Source organism: Bison bison, unplaced genomic scaffold (genome assembly GCF_000754665.1).
Source record: "Bison bison bison isolate TAMUID 2011002044 unplaced genomic scaffold, Bison_UMD1.0 scf7180017864333, whole genome shotgun sequence".
Classification (NCBI taxonomy): domain Eukaryota; kingdom Metazoa; phylum Chordata; class Mammalia; order Artiodactyla; family Bovidae; genus Bison; species Bison bison.
The window spans coordinates 3,245,008-3,264,213 of NW_011494905.1; the positions used below are offsets into that span (position 1 = coordinate 3,245,008).

At 42.6% G+C, this 19,206-nt stretch overlaps 1 long non-coding RNA gene across 1 annotated transcript; it reads right to left on the reverse strand.

Annotated features, from left to right (window-relative positions):
- Nucleotides 1–13,108: 13,108 nt before the first annotated feature.
- Nucleotides 13,109–19,080, reverse strand: LOC104998642. The gene is made up of 3 exons (XR_826490.1): nt 18,920–19,080; nt 13,330–13,498; nt 13,109–13,182 (listed from the first exon to the last, which is right to left on the reverse strand). It is a non-coding gene; the product is annotated as an uncharacterized LOC104998642 (long non-coding RNA).
- Nucleotides 19,081–19,206: the final 126 nt, after the last annotated feature.

Below are 19,206 nucleotides of genomic sequence, written 5' to 3' on the forward strand. Positions count from 1 at the left end.
TTCTAAGAGTTTCAGTGCTGCCGGATTCCTCTCTGATCCACTGGACTCTGAGCATACTGAGGCCAGAAACTAGGGCTTATTCATCTTCATATCTTGCTTGTCACTCAGCAGATGTTCAGTAAATTTTAATTAATTAAAAGTCCCAACACTTAAAGGGACAACTTTACAAACTGGAACTCAGATGAGAGCAAATAGGACTATGAAAATATTAATGGGATAAGGGATAGATTTAAAACAAAATATCCAATTTGAAGAAGAAAATACCACTGGGGAACTAATTTACCATCTTCCAATAGTCAATGGGCTATCTTGGGAAAGATGAGAAATGAGAAGCTATGGAGAATGACTTCAGATTACTAGAAACAGCATTTTTCAGGGGAAAGAAGTCAGCATCCCATCTCTAATAAGGGCTATCTCCTGGCAGAAAATTGAAGGGAAGAGAAAATCAGCAAGGGATGGAGCTTGACCCATGACTTCTAAGTCTAAGGAGCCTTGGCCACCTTGGAATAGGATATTTGGTGGCACTTTGGTTGGAGGAAACCTCGAAGGTAAGGAGTATGTATCTGTAGTGAGCTTAACTGGAGACCATGATAGAAAAAAATTGAGTTTGAGGTAGGACAAGCATGCATGGCCCTCCTAAGATACCTCTTTCTATAGCAATGCTGGTTTTGAGTGCTTCTACTTGCCGAGCACTTATAACTTTAGTCTGACTGACAATGGTTCCAACACAGAAACAATCAAGCTGTATTGGAAGCCCCATTTCATACAAGTTCAACTTGAAAAAAAATAAAGGAAATTGATTTTTAAAAACACGCTGGCAAGGTTTCTGTGAAACTGGCACACTCGTGCATGGAACACAAATTGACTACAAATTGAAACAATCCTTTTGGAGAGCCATTTGGCAATACTTTTCAAGAGCCATAAAACTCATCTAATAATCCCACTCTGAGGGATTTATCCTAAGGAAAATAACTCCCAAAAAGAAAAGAAAAACTGTATGTTCAAAGTCCTTTATAATATCAAAACCTGGAAAGAACCCAAATTCCCCACAGTTTGGGAATGCTTAAATAATTTATGATATATTAACTCTGTGGAAAATTATGTAGCCATTAAAATGATAAATGAGAGGACTTTGTGACATGAAAGGCATATAACAAATAACGTTCAAGGATAAGAGGGGAACGCAAAATTGTACATGTGCACTGATTATGACTGCAAAAATACTTATGGCTAGAAATGGAAAGGGACAGCAGAGGAATATAAAAGAGGTATTTTGTTTTATGAGATTTTGTATATCATCATTGTTCATACATTCAAAAAAAAAAAAAAAAGAGAGGAGCTCTTGCCCAAGCTAAGGAAACTTGAGAATCATTGCATATAAGTTAAAAGCATTACAGGTGCTGGTCTAGTGCTCTTGTTTTATAGTTAAAAACTGAAATGCTGAAAAAGTAGCTAGTCTATCCCACAAGTGTAGTGGCTGAGCCTGGTCTAGAACAGAAGCCCAAGGAGAGGATCCCTAGATGGTTACATTCCAGAGACTGATAAGTTGTGGAAACACTTGGAGCAAAGAGGACAAGAGGAAAGATAGGGTTGTCTGTCATAAAAATTCTCAGATGTGGGTCGTACCGACAGTCAGGCAAGAGCATAACTTCATCCTCCATCTGATGACTATCACCTAGCATTCACTCAGTAAGCACATAATGAATCTGCAACGGGAGATCTGTTTTTCTGTCTTTAAAGGCCATCTCCTCTCTGTCCTCATTACCATTTCCTGAGGTCAAGGTCTCATTAATCTCTCTGTAAACACTTTGTGGGCACCTGTTGTTATTCCCAGGTGCTGTGCTAAGCCTGGAGACATAGTGGTAAGACACACATAGCTCTGGATCTGGTGGTGCTCTTATCTTAGGATTGGAGACAGACAATTCACATGCAAACAATTAAATAAGATGATTTAATACAGTAGTAAGTACTATAAAAAAAACAAACAAACACAAGAATCTGTGATGAAGATAGTAGAGAGGTATGGAGTTTAGAAGGGGCTTCCTGAGTAGCTCAGCTGGTAAAGAATCCACCTGCAATGCAGGAGACCTCAGTTCAATTCCTGGGTCAGGAAGATTCTCTGGCGAAGGGATAGGCTACCCACTCCAGTATTCTTGGGCTTCGCTGGTGGTTCAGTTGGTAAAGAATGTACCTGCAATGTGGGACACCTGGGTTCAATCCCTGGGTTGGGAAGATCCCCTGGAGGAGGACATGGCGACACACTCCAGCATTCTTGCCTGGGAAATACTATGCCATGGACAGAGGAGCCTGGTGGGCTACAGTCCATGGGGTCGCAAAAGAGTTGCATGTGACTGAGAGACTGAACAACTGCAATGGAGTATAGAGGACTGTAAACAAGGAGGCGGCACGATCTAATTTGTATGTTTGAAATCTCACCATCTGCCTTCATTGTTCTAGGGCCATTACAATTGTTCCCTCAGCAAAACTCTCTCTCTCTTTACTGTGGCCAAAGAAGTCTTAGTAAAATGTCTAAAATCAAGCTCCAATAGTAGGCACAGCTACTAAGATCTCCACCCAAGGTTCTGCATCAGTTTCTCCACAGGCCAAGCCCATCCCACCCCCTACCCCCCAATACAGCTCTTCCAGAGCCCTGAGATGCTCACTGTCCTCCTGGCACACTGCCCACTCCTTTGAGGTGGGAACTAGCACAGATTGCCCTCACTCTGTGATCTCTGTCCTCCCTCCTGCTTTATGAAACTCTATCTCTTCCTTTAAGGTTTTGTTTGAACGTCTCTTCTCAAAAGTCTTCTCTCATTCTTCCATGCAGAGACAATTAGTCACTGCCTTCCACGTGCTCATAACACAGTTTGTTCACAGTTGTATTATAACATATCAAATAGGTTTTTTATTATTTGTGTGTGTGTGTGGCAAGTAGGGGCCATGTCTTAGTTATACTTTTCTATCCAGAACCTAGTAGGGCTGGGCACCTGGTACTAGTGGCTACTTAGCAAGTGGGTTTGTAGATAGATCATTGGATGGAAGGGTGGGTAGGTGGATGAAAGGATTACTAAATGGATAAATACAAGCTACCCCCACTCCTCATTTTAAAAGCAAGACAATTCTGATCTGGTTTGTCATCTGTGAAATGAAGAATCAGACTGGGCGATTCTAAAGGTTACATCCACCTCTAATGTTCCAGGTTCTGAGAGTTCATAAATCACGCCTGGTTTTTGTCAGTGAAATCAGAAAGCCTTCTTGGCTTGACTGCTTGAGAGAACACAAAGGGCTCCCAGGTTCATGATTAAGGATCGTAAAGCCCATGGAGCCCTGCTGCACTGGGATAAATAAAGCCTGAGCATGGGCTGGGTGCCCTCCTGTCCCAGTTGGCAACACTCATCACACCTTGACATACCTGCTGAGGCGAAGAAGCCTCAAGCAGAACAGGTTTCAAGCTAGCTCAGCAATAGCACAGCTAAACATGCCTGTAAATTTCCAGGGCTGAGCCAGGCCTGGAGAAGTGAGCACGGGCCGCTATGTTACTCAGATCCAGGGGCTATTTTTGCTTACCCCATCATCTGTGGGTGCCATTGTCAGGGCAGACTTGAGTAGATTTAGGTCAGAGATGAGGATAGAAATAATTCCTAACTCAGCTTCTGATGCAGGAGAAAAGAGTGAGGACACATATTACCCTCCCTATCAGGCTAGAAGAGAAGGTGACCAGAGATTCAGTTCAAGCCAGAGAGCCTGTTTGGGTGGCAACCACATGCTTAGCCTTTGGCCAGGATCACTGGAGAAGGCAGGGAGGGATGACATGGGTCCTGCCTTCAAGAAGTTTATACTTGAGTGAGGGAGACCAGTGGTGTACTTAAGATGAAAGAGGTAAGTTCTTTGGGAAGCCGAGAGGAAAGGAAGTTCGTATGGATGAAGATTAGAAAAGGAAGGAATACTTCAAAGGAGGAGATGTAAGCAACAGACAGAAAGGGCATCAATCAACCATGTCCGTCAGGAAGGGTGCCCAAACAAGGCATGGAGGGGTCGGAGTCAGGGCAGTGGAGGAAGGTGGGCAGTGTGCTTGGCTACAGAAGAGGTGTCTAAGAGAAGGAAGAGGGGGGCCTCACTACACTGGAAGAGGTGGGGCAGAGGAGCCAGCCATGTCTTAGACACATGCATAAACAATATTTACCCAGTGCCAGTTTTTGCCAGGTTCTGTTCCTACCTTTGAGTGTCAGTTCCCAAGGTTTAGAATGCGTCCTGGAGGCAGCGGGGACCAGAGAGGACCCTGAGTGGGACAGTATGGAGAGCCTTGCTCTTCCCTACACAACCTCTGCAATCCACTCCTGGGAGATTATGTAATCAATTACTACTTATCATCAACACAATACTTTTACAGGGAATATCAGGATATATACACACACACACAGCTCTGGGAATAAGTCTCCTGGAGCTAAAAAGATGGGATATAGAAGGCCAGATGTCAAAAGTACTTTCCTGACCACTGTAACAGCAGGAATTGGGGCTCTCAGATCCTAGGACTGGTCTCCTGTGACATTTCCTCCTTCACTCTGGATGGCAACAGAGATCTCAGCCCTCTGGTCGCTCATGTGCAAACAGCCGATTTCCAGGCCCAGGATCAAAGGCAGGAGAGAGCACATAGAGATTGGTAAGAGGAAAAGAGACAAGCCAGTATTTGAAACTGTGAAAAAAACACCTCTAAACCCAAAGAGCAGCTCAGTTTAAAGGGATTGAGTCCTACCTTTCAAAAATGCAATCAACATTGAAATCATTCATTTCCTTCTTCCCTCTTCCTATACAGGGAGGGACTTTACCATAAGCTAATTTGGAAGTTAAGTGAGTGCAAACTTACTTTTGAAAGTACCCAAGAGGCAGAAATAGGGATGAATCAAGCTGTAAAACAGGCAGTGCAAAGACAGATGCTAGGAATTTAAACTCATCCGGTAGCTTTTAAATAAGGTCACTCGTGCTGGTATGGGGGCTTATATGGTTCTTGGCTATTTTTGAAAAGTTTTCATTTTGACTGGATGCTGGGGACTTCATTGGTCCTTTGCCCTGTGAACTGTCAGAGAGCCAGGGCGAGGCTTTTATACAGAGAGGACACTGAGGACCTTCAAACCCTGTTGATAATGGGGGTGTCCAGAATCCCTTCAGAAAGAGGGCATTTCTCCTCCATCTCAATTTCCTGCTGTGGAGAAACTCTGCGTGTTATAGGAGTCAGGCTGATAGGAATAGCCCCAGCATTAGCCCCAGGATATGTGGGTTCTACGTCAAGTCTAACCCTTAACAGCCAAAAGACTATGGCAGAGTCATGCTCCCTCTTGGGTCCTCAGTTTTCTTTTATGAGAATCCAGGAAATTAAGATTGTTATATTTGTGGTCCCTGCCAGAACTAATGAACTACGAATTGAATTTTTTCAGATGCTAAACTGGCCAATTCAATGAATCAGATTCTCTTTTATCCTGATGTTCACGAGGAAAAAAGAATTGGTAAAACAATAACTTATACCAGATACTGTGCTGATATGCTTATCATTTCACCGACCAACAAACTGATATTCAGGATGAAATGACTCAACTAAACCACAACAGCAATTCCGATGGCCTGGTGGGGAATTAGGACAGAAGCAGCCCAGATTCTCACACCTTCTGCATTTGCACCCAGAATCTCAGAAAATCAGGTTATGATCTTAATGGTAATAATGAATGATAATATTGAATGCTAATAGATCTTAAAATATCTTATGAATTATCAGAGAAAGCTTAAATCATACCAGTGTATGATTTTAGTGTTTAGCAAAGTGTGTTGCAATTTAGTATTTGGAGACCAAGTATCAGTAAATGATATAGATGGCAACAACATGAACCAGAATTTTCCATTGCCCAGAATATTTCATTGCCTAGCCACCGTAGGTAAACAGGAATTTACTGTGGCATCAAAACAATAGTGGCCTCTAAGGACTATATTCTGGGAGTCTCAGGCTTGCCAACTGTCCAGCAACGGGTCAGCTGCAGACTCACTGTCCACTCTAGCTGGGCATTACTGGGATTCAATCAGTCTCCACTTCAGAAATCATGGGCGGTGTTTCCATGGAGCTCTGCCCGAAAAGAGGTGATCTAAATCTTGCATGAGAGATGTACATCAATAGGGAGCTTTGCCTAGAACACTGTGACCTAAAAAATCATATTAAGGAACTCAGAATGCAGAGTCAGTTTCAGAGACACCAGGTGACCTTGTGCAAGGCACCTTGTAGATTGCCTTGCTGACTGGACTCCCCTAATGAATGGTGACTGCCTCTGTGAGTACCTGGGTTAGTGGCAAGCCCCTGCCAGGGGCAAACATTCTGATTTTCACTGCCCTATTTTTTAAAGGCAGCCTGCTTCTTCTATTAATCATCTTGCTGTTTGTTTGTTCTGGGAAGGCAAGCACTGATTCACAAAGGGAAATATCTCTTAGTGGTTAGACTGGAACGGTATCTTTGCTGTGTGCTTTTGAAGATCCTGTTCATTTTATTTTTTCAAATCGCTTAAATAAAGATGTAAATGATACATTTCGTGTAGACTTTAGGGCCAAGAAGGGTTTGGTCCCCCTTCCCAATCCATACATAACTATTCTTCCTTTACTGGATTAAAAGTACTGCATAATACTGCAAAGTTCCCTCTTTGTCTAAGCTGCTGAGAGGCTCAAAAATCACACTCTATGCTTCAGTAAAGTTATTATAATTCTGAGTTCTCTTCTTCCTCACTGTCCTCTTCTTTCCTGGCCAGGTCTTAATCTTTTATCTGTTTTTTTTTTAAATGAGATTGTTACCTCTATATCATGTGAGCTATTTCGGATATTTTTTTGGAAGTGCCATGCAAATAAGTCAATAATGTGAGTTAAAGTGTTTCATGAGTGCTTTCCAGATGTAGAAATTGAGAAGACGAATGCTTATTCTATGATGAAGTCTAAACTTTTCACTTCTAACACAGATTCATCATTAATGTTTAAAAGCTTATAGGTAGTAATAACTATGAACCTTTGCACAGCGTTTACCATTTATAAGGCAAATGCCTTCACATGTGTGCTGTATTTTTAAATTAGTGTTCTCCCTTTATAGATGAAAAAGTGAGGTTTAGAGAGATTAAGTGGATTGCCAGAAGCCATGGAGCTGGTAAACTCTGGTCTCCTGACCCTCAGCCAGGTCTTTTGCTGGTCCCCGTTCCCCAATATCATCTTGCCTCTCACTAGCTTCTCATTTAAACCAGCATTCTTCACGTTATCTTCAAACACATTGTTCAGGTTTTTTTAATACGTCAATCAGATTGAAATAAAAGATCATCTTAGGGGCTATTTCTCTCACTGAGATGGTCTGCAGGCAGTCTGGAAACTGCTGATTTAAGGTCTAAAGGGTCAAGCTTGGAATGACCCTTCTAGGAAATCTGAGTTCCCTCCTGTCATGCCTGGGGTTCCCTGCTTCAGTTTAACTGACACATCATGGGCAATCATGTTTGAAGTGTAAATAAAAAATGGGAAAATGTGATTTTTAACATGCTTTTCTCTTCCTAGAAGTTATTTTAAATACCCCTGGGGCTCCCCTGTCCCTGAGTGGCCCATAGAATACCAGATCCACAGATTGTTGGGGCAGTCATGGAAAATGACTCATTGCTTCTGAGGGCTGGTTGGTATGGAAACATATGATATCCTTCACACTCAAAACCTCACAGTCAAGTTGGTCCACCAAGTGGGTCAGCCAGACAACCTGCTTTAATGTCTCCTTAAAAATTAGGTAGTTACTGCTTTTGAATTTTTGTTTCCTCCCACTTTAGGCCACCCACCTACTACCAACTGCAAGTTGAAGAGCTTTGGGAGTAGTTTGTCCAGAAGGTCCACTGCGCCTAGAACCTTCTGGGAGGTCGAGCACCCGAAAAGAGGTGTGTATCCAACACTTTTCTTTCTGATCTCCTTCTCCAGGCTTGGCTGGACCCAATAGGCCTCAGATCCTGCCCACAGTCTGGGGGCTGGAAAGGCTAATCTCAAAGGGCTAGAAATGAGTCAGTTTCCACACTCAGCTTCAGGCGTGTGGCTTCCTGAAGCCCAGACGAGGAAGCTCTGAATTTCAAAGAGCAATTTTTTTTTCTTTGCATACCATATCCGGAACTGAAACCACCAATTCATTTCACTTAAGATCTCACACTACACTTAGGTTATCAATAACATTCCAGAGATAAGATACCCAGGCTTCATGAACCGAGTCTTTCTGTCTCTGTCACTCTCTTTTCTCCTGGTACTAATGTTGGTTTCTTCCTTTTCTTTTGTTCAGTCCCGACAAGACAGAATTCAGAGGCCTTTGTGTCCTTCACAGGTGTTTATGAGGGTTTGTCCCTGCCCATAGCTTTCTGCTTTCCCTTGCAAGTCAGCTTGACTGGGTGTGAGTTAAGGTCCTAGGTTACATGTCTCATTCCAGGGGGGCAACTGACTTTGTGACTTTGCTGAGAGCATCCACACAGAGGTCATCCCACTAACCTGGGAAAGCAGTTAAAAGATGGAGTGTATGGAGAGATACAAGCAAACTTCAAGAAACAGGAAATCGATGGAAAATGTATACAATGGCAATGCCTCCCAATGCCAACTGATACATCAACCTGTTAGGGAGAAAAAGGATCTCTACCATTTACATAGTACCTTTCAATTTATAAACCACTTTCACATCCTTTTTCTATCTTCATTCTCACCAGAACTTGTGAAATTAGCCAGACAAGCTTTATCTTCCCCAATTTAGACAGGAGAGAGTACCCAGTGCTAATAAAAGTGATGGGCCCATGCCATAAGAGTGAAAAAAGCAGATACCTCAGATTAGAAACCAGTTCTACTCATTCCAACCCCTGTATTCTTGGAACTCCCATTTAACCTTATATATAATATAATATTACATCACAATCCATGACCTAATGTTACACGGTCATTTGCTGACATTTTAGAATTTTAGGTTCTTAAAGGTCAGGATTAATGGCTGTTGTTCATTACTTTGGTACAAACTTCTAAGTCTCTGCTTTCTTTATTTAAAAAGTAGAAGAAGGCATTGAATCCTGTGTTGCTTTCAGTGTTAACATTCTGTGGGTCCTTGTGTCAGTGACTACTGAATCCATGGAATTAACCAAAAATGTTACCCAAAGGATTTTCTATGGAGCATAAGAACCCAGGATGACTGTAGTGTTAAGTAAAAATGGTTATCATGGTCAAATAAGTCAGAAAAAAAAGAAGGATTATTCAAAATGAAACAGGTTGCTTTGCTCTGGCCCTTCTCAGAGCCTTTACATGCAAATCTACATGGGGAGGGGGACTATGGAATGTGCAACATTCCTCTAAGTTGGCCCTAGAACATGGATCTCATAGAATCAGTGTGCTATGGATCCCATTGTGATAAACAGCAGGACATTCTCTGATGATCCCATTGGTCTTTTAAAGCAGCATCATAGATTCCAAGAAAAATCTTACAACACCCCAGTACCACTACCACCTCCTGCTGCACCCGACCTCAGTACTGTATTTGCTAGGCCATGGAAGGCGACCCTCCAAGCCAGGTACTGCCTAGCATGGAGCAACTCCACCGTACAATCTGGATCACATCATTTCAGCCACAGAAGACTTTGAGCTGGAAAAAAAAAAAACAAAAACCCACAATCCATCTGAAAGCAAGCACTTCCACATGTGGCCTGAATATAGGACTAGAGGCAGCATCTTTGATTGCTTTGGAAAGTTACTGCCCTGTCATTTCCCTGAGAGCAGGATCTCATCACTCTCTTTTTATGGGAGAAGAAAGGTGAGGCCGCTTAAAGATTTTCCATCCTGTCCATTGCCATTCTAACTCCCGTAGCTCTTTCAGCATCCTCCCTCTATGGAAAAAAGGAATTCTAGGCTTTCAGAGAGACTCTTAGAGGGTGGCATTGTGCAGGGGGCTTTGTCTGGTCTGCAGCCTCTTTTCAGCACCCCTTCCACAGCCCCTGTAGAATGGCTTCTAAGACTATGTGCTGTCTTCTCAGAGGCAGTCTGGCTCTATGTTAACATATTTTAGATTGTCCAAAATTTCTAAGCCACACTCTGTCTCATGGGAACTTCCTCCTGTGGCCAGCACCAAACAATTCTGATCATGCTTATGCAAGCATCCAAGGTGTTGCTGCCAGTCTCACAGGTGACTCAGCTTGTCTTAAATCCCTATCAGAAAAGTCCCATGAACAGCAAGGACTTCTATTCTCGAGCCCAACTTCTTGTGAAGTAACCTGCTGTCTCTTCCCATCTTCCTCGCTCTAGAAGAAGTCTTTGTGGTGCCAAAGGTACTATTTACCTGTTTGACTGAGGAGCCCCCACTTTGAGTGAAGAATTCCTGCTCTAGGCTTAAGTCTGCAAATGCCATTTTCAAGTTTAGGGTAGTGTTTCTGCTTTTGACCTCAGCCACATTTGTGCTTGGTTAGAGATTGCTAGTTATATGAGAGACAGACAAATTATCTTTCGTCTAGAACGACATGAAACTCCCTCATGCTGAACTATGCGAAGGAAACTTCAGGCTAAAAGAAGGCATCAGGCAAACACATTTAAAATGACCCTGGGACTACTTCTGTTTTATTTGTAGGAAGAAAATAATCCTCATCTCTCCCTTGACTTGTATAGATGATCTGCACTCTATCAACCACCTAGGTAGCACTCTAAGATTTTACATGAATATTTCACATTTGTTATCTCATTTACCCCCATAACAACCATTCAAGTCAGATATTATTGTACCATGTCATTACCCTTTATGAGAGCACTGTGGTTGTGGGCTAGTGCTAATCTTCTGTTCTATTGTTAGAATCCTGGACTGCGATTCAAAAGTTCTGGGTTCTAACCCCTCTGCGACCTTCTACAAGTCGCTTTCTCTTTCTGGCCCTCGATCTCTCCATCTGTAAAATAGAAGAGATGCGGGGTAAATTAGACAAATTTCAATACCCCCCATCCTGGTCAGCCTCTTGCAACTGCTTGTCTCTGTTCACAATGTGACCAGAGAGATAAAAAACACTGCTGAATATCCAAGACAGCAGTACCTCTCCCTAGTATTTGCCACACTGATGGTAAATGAGAAATACTGTCTCATTAGCTTTACATCTAAAAGAACAACATGCCCATAGTCATTCATTACACACGGCACTGTGACAATAATTTTTTTAATGTAGAAATCCTGATTGGTTCAAGTAAAGAAATGCTTGAGAGAAAGTTCAAGTTTTGAAACTGCTAATACCTTCCTGCGATGGTGTGTGGGACGCGGTGGGGGTAGGGAAGAGTAAGCCAGACAGTTCATCTTAGGGGTAACCTCTTTGGTTTATGTAAAATATATGACTCAAAGCAAATTCATTCTTGTAGGCTGCCATGCCTGAAGGAGGACGAAGCTGCGCTCAAAAGAGATTGAGATGTTCATACAATTAATCAGCTACGTCTTTGTGTTGTGTATCACGGTGTCTAATTTCCAGAGGAAAGATCACTTTCAAACCACATAAATGATGATGCTTTTGGGAAAAAAGACAGCAAAAAGGAAAACGCATCTCTCCTCAATGTAAAGATTTCACTATGAACTCACCTATTGTTTTTATTTTACACCCACAGTCTTGATGCTTATTATCTCTGAAATCATTTCAGTTTCCAAAAATTATCTGAAACACTCCTACATCTGGGGCTTTTGATAAACAGTCCAACTTCTACAGACAGAAACAGTTGTGCATGTGTGTGTGTGTGTGTGTGTGTGCAAACGCACGATGTGTTTGAGAGACAGAAGGATGAGTTTAAGGGAGAGGGAAAAAGTGATGGCACCCTTCTGAGCTACACAGCCTGGACACCTGTGAAGACCTGAGTAGGTTTCACTGTAACACACAAAGACGTCTATGAGCATGGGTCTTCCCTCCATGGATCTCTCTCTTGAGACTGCAAGAAACTTTGGGGTAATTTTACTCTGATGCTAAGAATAAAAATCATGATGAATGTTTTGAGCACTTACAATGTTCCAGGAAATTTTCTAAGAGCTTTAATACACGTGAAATCACATATTACTCACAAGTCAATGAGGTTGATACTATTCTTATCACATTCTACAGATGAAAAAAAAAATCACAGAGAAGTAGGCTCCCAATCACTGGCTTATTCACAATGAATTAAAATCTTGCCTGACAACCATCAAGACTGGAGAGGCCACTTCCTGTGGGAGGAGCTTTCAGTGAGATGGAATCTCTCTCCTCTCAACTGTCTCCAGCTTTCTCATGGCATTGAAGCCACTGCCTTAAGCTACAGTAATCTGTGTGCCTGTTAAATCTTCTCTGGGAAGACCCTAAGGTCCTTATGATCAGGGTAGTATTAAAATTATCCTTGTTTTTCCACAGCCATGGCAAAAGTGCCTGGCACTGCATAGGCATTTTAGGAGATACTAGTTGAAAAAGTGAATGAAGAAACCCAAGTTTCAGACCTGAGTTTGCACAATCATGTTAGAAAAATTGATACAGACAGCTCTCCAGGACCAAAGCTGGCTAAATCTTGAGACAATGATCATGACTATTAAAATAAAACATGTTATTTGCTTTTAATCCCTGTAGAGGTTTCCTCTGAATTCATCTTCACCTCTTGGATGGTTATGGTGTGTGCCCTGTCCATCTGGCCTGAAAAGTAGATTTTAAAAGAAATACTGTAATGAGAGTGAGAAAGCTTAAGTCATGTCAAGTTCTGAAGTTTGTTGTATGCACCTCCTTTGCTCATCCTGAGGTTAACTTTTTACAGGTTAAATTGATACCATTCTTATTAGCTTTCCTTTTCCTTTTAGAAGTAGAGCAGAATCCCATCTAGAACACAGGTTAAACCTCACCTCCAAAGCATCTCGAGACCATATTGGAAAACTGAGATGTAACGAGATGCCTCTGATAAAAGTGTGATCTTATAACAAAGGAGCTCCTTAAAATAGATAATCCCCCAAAGTCACCCACTTTAACCCTCTCATTTAGCAGATAGGGATAATGTGGCTCAGAGAGAGGAAATGAGCTGCCAAAGGTACCAGATCAATTTAATAATAATAAAAAAGAGAATACACTCAAGACAGGGAACTCTTAGATGAGACTCTTCCCTTTTATTGATACAGTTTGCTATCCTTCATGACTCGGTTACAAGTTTCAGTGATTCCTAGAATAAAACAGATTACATTTGAGGTAAAAGTTTGATTGGAGTTCAAGGACATCCTCAGGCTTGGGCAAGACTAATCTTAAGGGCCCGCATGGTGGGAGAGGGTGGGTCTCTATTTTTGTTCACATACTAAACATTTGTACCTACCAAACCACAGCAGGATAAATTAGTTGGTTGGCATCAAAAGAGCATGAGTCACCATTCTCACCAGCAATAAATCTGATTTCTGGCACAGAGGAGATCAAATTCAAAATGACAGCTGAGATCGGAGTATGTTGGCCTCCCTCCATTCATGGTTCTTCTGCCCATGTCCCTGCTGGAAGAAAATGTTACTTTACCTCACAGTGATGGTGGAGGCTTTTAGAGTAGCCATGATCTTGTAATGCTGCTGGTAGCTAAAAAGCCATCAAAAGAGAGCAGTGCCTGGGCAGATGGCAATGACCAGCAGGTGAAATCTTAGCCTTGTCCATTGCTCTCTACCTGACTTTGAACATGCACATGTCTCTGAGGGCTGCACTTCCCCCCTGTGAAATTTGAAGAGTCTGGGCAGAGAATGTGCAGAGTGCCCTCCACTTCAAGGATTCACTAAGCTCATGAATGGATCAACGACTCCTTTCCTGAGTGTGGTTCTGGGAGTCCTCAGGAAAGCAGCCACTCGGAGACATGTGGTTTCAACTAACAGTCTTGACTTCAAGGATTGCATTTACTCCAACCCTTGCAGCCATTTGGGAGCTGGAAACATATGGACTTGAAGTTCAAAGAATGGACTCTGTTCCAATCTCAGCCCTACAACCTAGGTGATCTTAAACAACTTCAGTTCCCTTTCTGAACCTCCGACTCTTCCTCTGAAGAGTCCAGGCAATGATACCTATTTCATTGAGTTGTCTTGTGGGTCAGAAGAGATTTTACATGTCAAAGTGCTTATAACCTGAAAAGCATACGGGTTTTGTGGGGGAGGATGAGGATGGAGATGTAGATGAGGGGTTAAGAACAGTTTTTGATTTTCCATAGAGATACAAATGAACTGTAGGTTCAGGGTCAGCAAGTAAGGGCAGAGACTGAGACATGCTGGCTGAGTGCTCTGCTCACCCTGAGCATCACCCCAGTTCTCCCTTTCCACCGTCACCCCCGTCTCCCCAGTACAGCAGAAAGTGTCACCCGTCTTACGTCTTGCGCCTCCCTCACCCCCACCCTCCTCACTGCAGACCCAGCTGGAGTGTCAAATCAAAACCCTTGTACAGATATTTCACCCTCACTTCTAGACAGTCTAAAAGAAAACAACAGAGGCGCTCCCTCCGCCTACACATTTCCCTTTGTTTTGAGGGCTATGGCAGCCTGGTCCTGTGGCAGTTAGAGCTCCCAGCGAGACAAGCAGCTCCATCTCTGAGTCTTCTCTTGGCACACTCGAGTTCTGGGTGTTCAGCAGGTGACCTGGCATTTTCCTAGGGCTAAGTAAGGCATGATGGTATCCAGTAGGCATGACACATGAGGTGGAAGACAGGGCTTTTCACGTGGATCCACAAGCTGATGGAGCTGCAAAGGGCATTAGGAACTATCCATTTCAACCCCCTGTTGGTTCAGTTCAGTTCAGTTCAGTTCAGTCGCTCAGTCATGTCCGACTCTTTGCAACCCCATGAATCGTAGCACGCCAGGCCTCCCTGTCCATCACCAACTCCCAGAGTTCACCCAGACTCACGTCCATCAAATCAGTGATGCCATCCAGCCATCTCATCCTCTGTCGTCCCCTTCTCCTCCTGCCCCCAATCCCTCCCAGCATCAGAGTCTTTTCCAATGAGCCAACTCTTTGCATGAGGTGGCCAAAGTACTGGAGTTTCAGCTTTAGCATCATTCCTTCCAAAGAAATCCCAGGACTGATGTCCTTTAGAATGGACTGGCTGGATCTCCTTGCTGTACAAGGGACTCTCAAAAGTCTTCTCCAACACCACAGTTCAAAAGCATCAATTCTTCGGCTCTCAGCTTTCTTCACAATCCAACTCTCGCATCCATACGTGACCACTGGAAAAACCATAGCCTTGACTAGACAGACCTTTGTTGGCAAAGTAATGTCTCTGCTTTTCAATACACTATCTAGGTGGTCATAACTTTTCTTCCAAGGAGTAAGCCTCTTTTAATTTCATGGATGCAGTGATTTGGGAGCCTAAAAAACAAAGTCTGACACTGTTTCCACTGTTTCCCCATCTATTTCCCATGAAGTGATGGGACCAGATACCATGATCTTTGTCTTCTGAATGTTGAGCTTTAAGCCAACTTTTTCACTCTCCACTTTCATTTTCATCAAGAGGCTTTTTAGTTCCTCTTCACTTTCTGCCATAAGAGTGGTGTCATCTGCATATCTGAGGTTATTGATATTTCTCCCAGCAATCTTGATTCCAGCTTGTGCTTCTTCCAGCCCAGCATTTCTCATTATGTACTCTGCATATAAGTTAAATAAGCATGGTGACAATATACAACCTTGACGTACTCCTTTTCCTATTTGGAACCGGTCTGCTGTTCCACGTCCAGTTCTAACTGTTGCTTCCTGACCTGCATACAGATTTCTCAAGAGGCAGGTCAGGTGGTCTGGTATTCCCATCTCTTTCAGAATTTTCCACAGTTTATTGTGATCCACACAATCAAAGGCTTTGGCATAGTCAATAAAGCAGAAATAGATGTTTTTCTGGAACTCTCTTGCTTTTTCCATGATCCAGCGGATGTTAGCAATTTGATCTCTGGTTCCTCTGCCTTTTCTAAAACCAGCCTGAACATCTGGAAGTTCATAGTTCACGTACTGCTGAAGCCTGGCTCGGAGAATTTTGAGCATTACTTTATGTGCGGTAGTTTGAGTGCAATTGTGTGGTAGTTTGAGCATTCTTTGGCATTGTCTTTCTTTGGGATTGGAATGAAAACTGTTGGTTACAGATGCACAAACTGAGCCCTAAAGAAGAAAAGTGATGTGTAGTGTCGTTCAGAAATTTAGAACCAGAAGGATCTGTAAGGACATCTAAATCAAATTCCTTGTTGTATGGATGAGGAAACTGAGGTTCAGCAATGCTAACATACGTGCTCCAGAGTTAAGGAATTAGTACCCATCCCACAACCTGTGGTTCAAAGGTCAGATCTAATTTCATGGGAACCGTACATAAAATATATAGTATGGAAACTGTACGTGAAATCTAGCTTCTAAGACTATGTAAATCAAGCAATAGGTTATTATATTCATGTACATTTGGGGAAATAAATTTATATCCATATTTTAGAATTCCTACTTTAGTTTGAGACTCATCATGTGTTCCTGGGTAGAGGATGTGATGAAGGGCATAATTAAATTTGTGTTAGTGGTTTAGGATATATGGATATAGGCAAAAAAAATAACTACTAAGAGTTACTTTTATTCCAATTCTGAGGCCTAAAGGAGCCATGCTGCTGCTAAGTCACTTCAGTCGTGTCCGACTCTGTGTGACCCCAGAGACGGCAGCCCACCAGGCTCCCCCGTCCCTGGGATTCTCCAGGCAAGAACACTGGAGTGGGTTGCCATTTCCTTCTCCAATGCATGAGAGTGAAAAGTGAAAGTGAAGTCACTCAGTCGTGTCCCACTCTTCGTGACCCCATGGACTGCAGCCTACCAGGCTCCTCCATCCATGGGATTTTCCAGGCGAGAGTACTGGAGTGGGTTGCCATTGCCTTCTCCGAAAGGAGCCATATAAGTGTCAATTTTCTAACACCAGAAAGCAGTTTATCTGTGATGGTTCAAAGTTAGGTCCTACTGAGTGAAAGTTAAGTCTAGAAACAGAAGAATCTGTATGAGTATTGGATCTAAAGCATATTACTTACTGAAGCATTTGTCTCACTTTGGGGCCAGATCAGTGTTGTGTTTGTAAATGTGTAACAACTGGCTTTAAGTGGGATGGGGGTGGTAAGGGGCAAGTTGTATTTGTTGTGTTTTCCAATATCCTTGGTAGAGATGTTTCCACTTAGACCACTCTCAAGCTACCAGTGCAACATTGTTGAATGTGTCATTTGAAAGAGATGCACAGCAGTAGGTAATCATTCTAACATATGGATAAAAGCAATATTAACAACCTCAAGAACATATATGATAACATTTCATAAAATAAATAGGAAGTGATGAGTTTTGAGTATTTTCTACCATTGTTTTTAATGTTATTTATTTATATGTTTATGTGATTTAATTTTTAATCAGAACTGTGCTTTCAACCACTTTGCCAAATTGCTGATCATTTAATAATCAACTCTTGTAATCTGGAGCAAGTTAGCAAACCTCTGGGCCAACAGATCTGAGTTTGAATCCTGGTCTACCATTCTGCCAGCTATGTGATGTTGGGTGAGGTTTAAAACTCCTTTGAGCTTTAGTTTTTTTAGCTGTGGATGGTGACACACTAACAGTAGCTTCGTGGGTTTATACGTGATGCTCAAATGAGATAATGCTTAGCACAGTAGCTCTACGTAAACACCCCACAAATCACCATCAGCGCCCCATGCCAAATTCACGCACTCAATAAACATTTTGCAGGAATGTGTTTTATGAATACTATCGGTGGTACATGAACTTCAGAGTTACATGCTAAGGGGGTTCAGAATACCTCAAACATGACTCTTACCCTGCTCTCAAAGAATTTATAGCCTAAAAGAATGGGATATACTGGAAGCATAATCCACAGCAAGTACTGAGCAGATCATAAAAGAACAAAGAGCTTGGGAAGGGAGAGAAGGAAGAATTCTTGGAGGCAACTGCAGTTGAGCCATAGTTGTCGGAACAGACCTGTACATACAGAGGTGTCCAGAAAGGAAGGCGCCAAGAAAGGAGAAGAAAGGGAGCAAAAGCAAGGATGGAGGAACACGAAGAGGGAGGAGTAGAAGGTTTGGCGGAACAAGGGGTGTATAAAAAGGGGTGCTGGAGAGATTGTTGGAAAGGCAAACAACCTCTCAATCACGTTCGTCTTGAATGCTGAGGAATTTGGTTTCTGCTCACTTAGCTAATCATGAGCCTGGGGAAATGTCTTCCTCTGACGCAAATTAGGTACTTGGATTACCAATCATATTATGTGAAATATTTGTTCACTAGATACATTTTTGTGGTCACTGTTCTTTCCTTGAACAAGAATTGTTAAGGGTTAACCAGATAGTGAAAGGCATTTTTAAATAAAGTTCCTCTGTGGAGAAAAAAAGTCTTGTATTCAGGGATAGAAGGTGGCATTACAGCTCCCAGTTGAAAACAAAGTCATTATTGAAAGCCTTTGATAAATATTAGGAAGGCTTAAGCCAGTGGCAGTATTTCATGAGTTTTGAATTGTCTGCTGGGTCCCTCCTGCATTATGCTTCACACACACAAAGTCATATGACCTACATCTTTATCTGCTCCTGTCTTCAGCTTCTATATATAGGCTTCGGTTATGAATATTTTTTCCTATGAAAAGGTCAGACCTTGCACATGTACCATCAATGCAAAGACCTGCTTATTAAAAAGCAGGCGGGCAAGTTTGTAAAAGTCATTGAAATTATATTGATGTGGGGAAAAGCTTGGCAGCTTGCTGAAAAAAAAATAGCCTCCAAACTTTCTCAGAGGGAAGGTGGGGGAAACCTTTAGCTCATGATTACAGAAGCATTTTTTCCTCCAGGCTACAGCACCCTGTGGCTGTCCTTGGCACCCATTTACAGAAGCAGGCTGGGACACCCCCACCCCCAGCTTTCTCTTGTGCATGCGGGTGCACAGACTCACCTCAGTAAGAGAGACACCAAGCTCCGTTAACTCTTCCTCCACACTTCAAACCCCCATGGAACATCTGGAGGTGAGGCTGGGGAAGGCACCTCGCTCGGTCAGAGAGATGCAAACCCAATTTGGGGTTTCCGGTTGTACGCACAGTACAGCAGCCACCTTTGGCCAACATTGCAACACCAGAGAGAACCAGAGGAGAGTTGAACTCTTACTTTTAAGCCAAAAGTTCACAGATTCAAATACCCCTCTAAAGTCAGCAGCTCCCAGAGGCTAACCTTTGAGTCTGAATA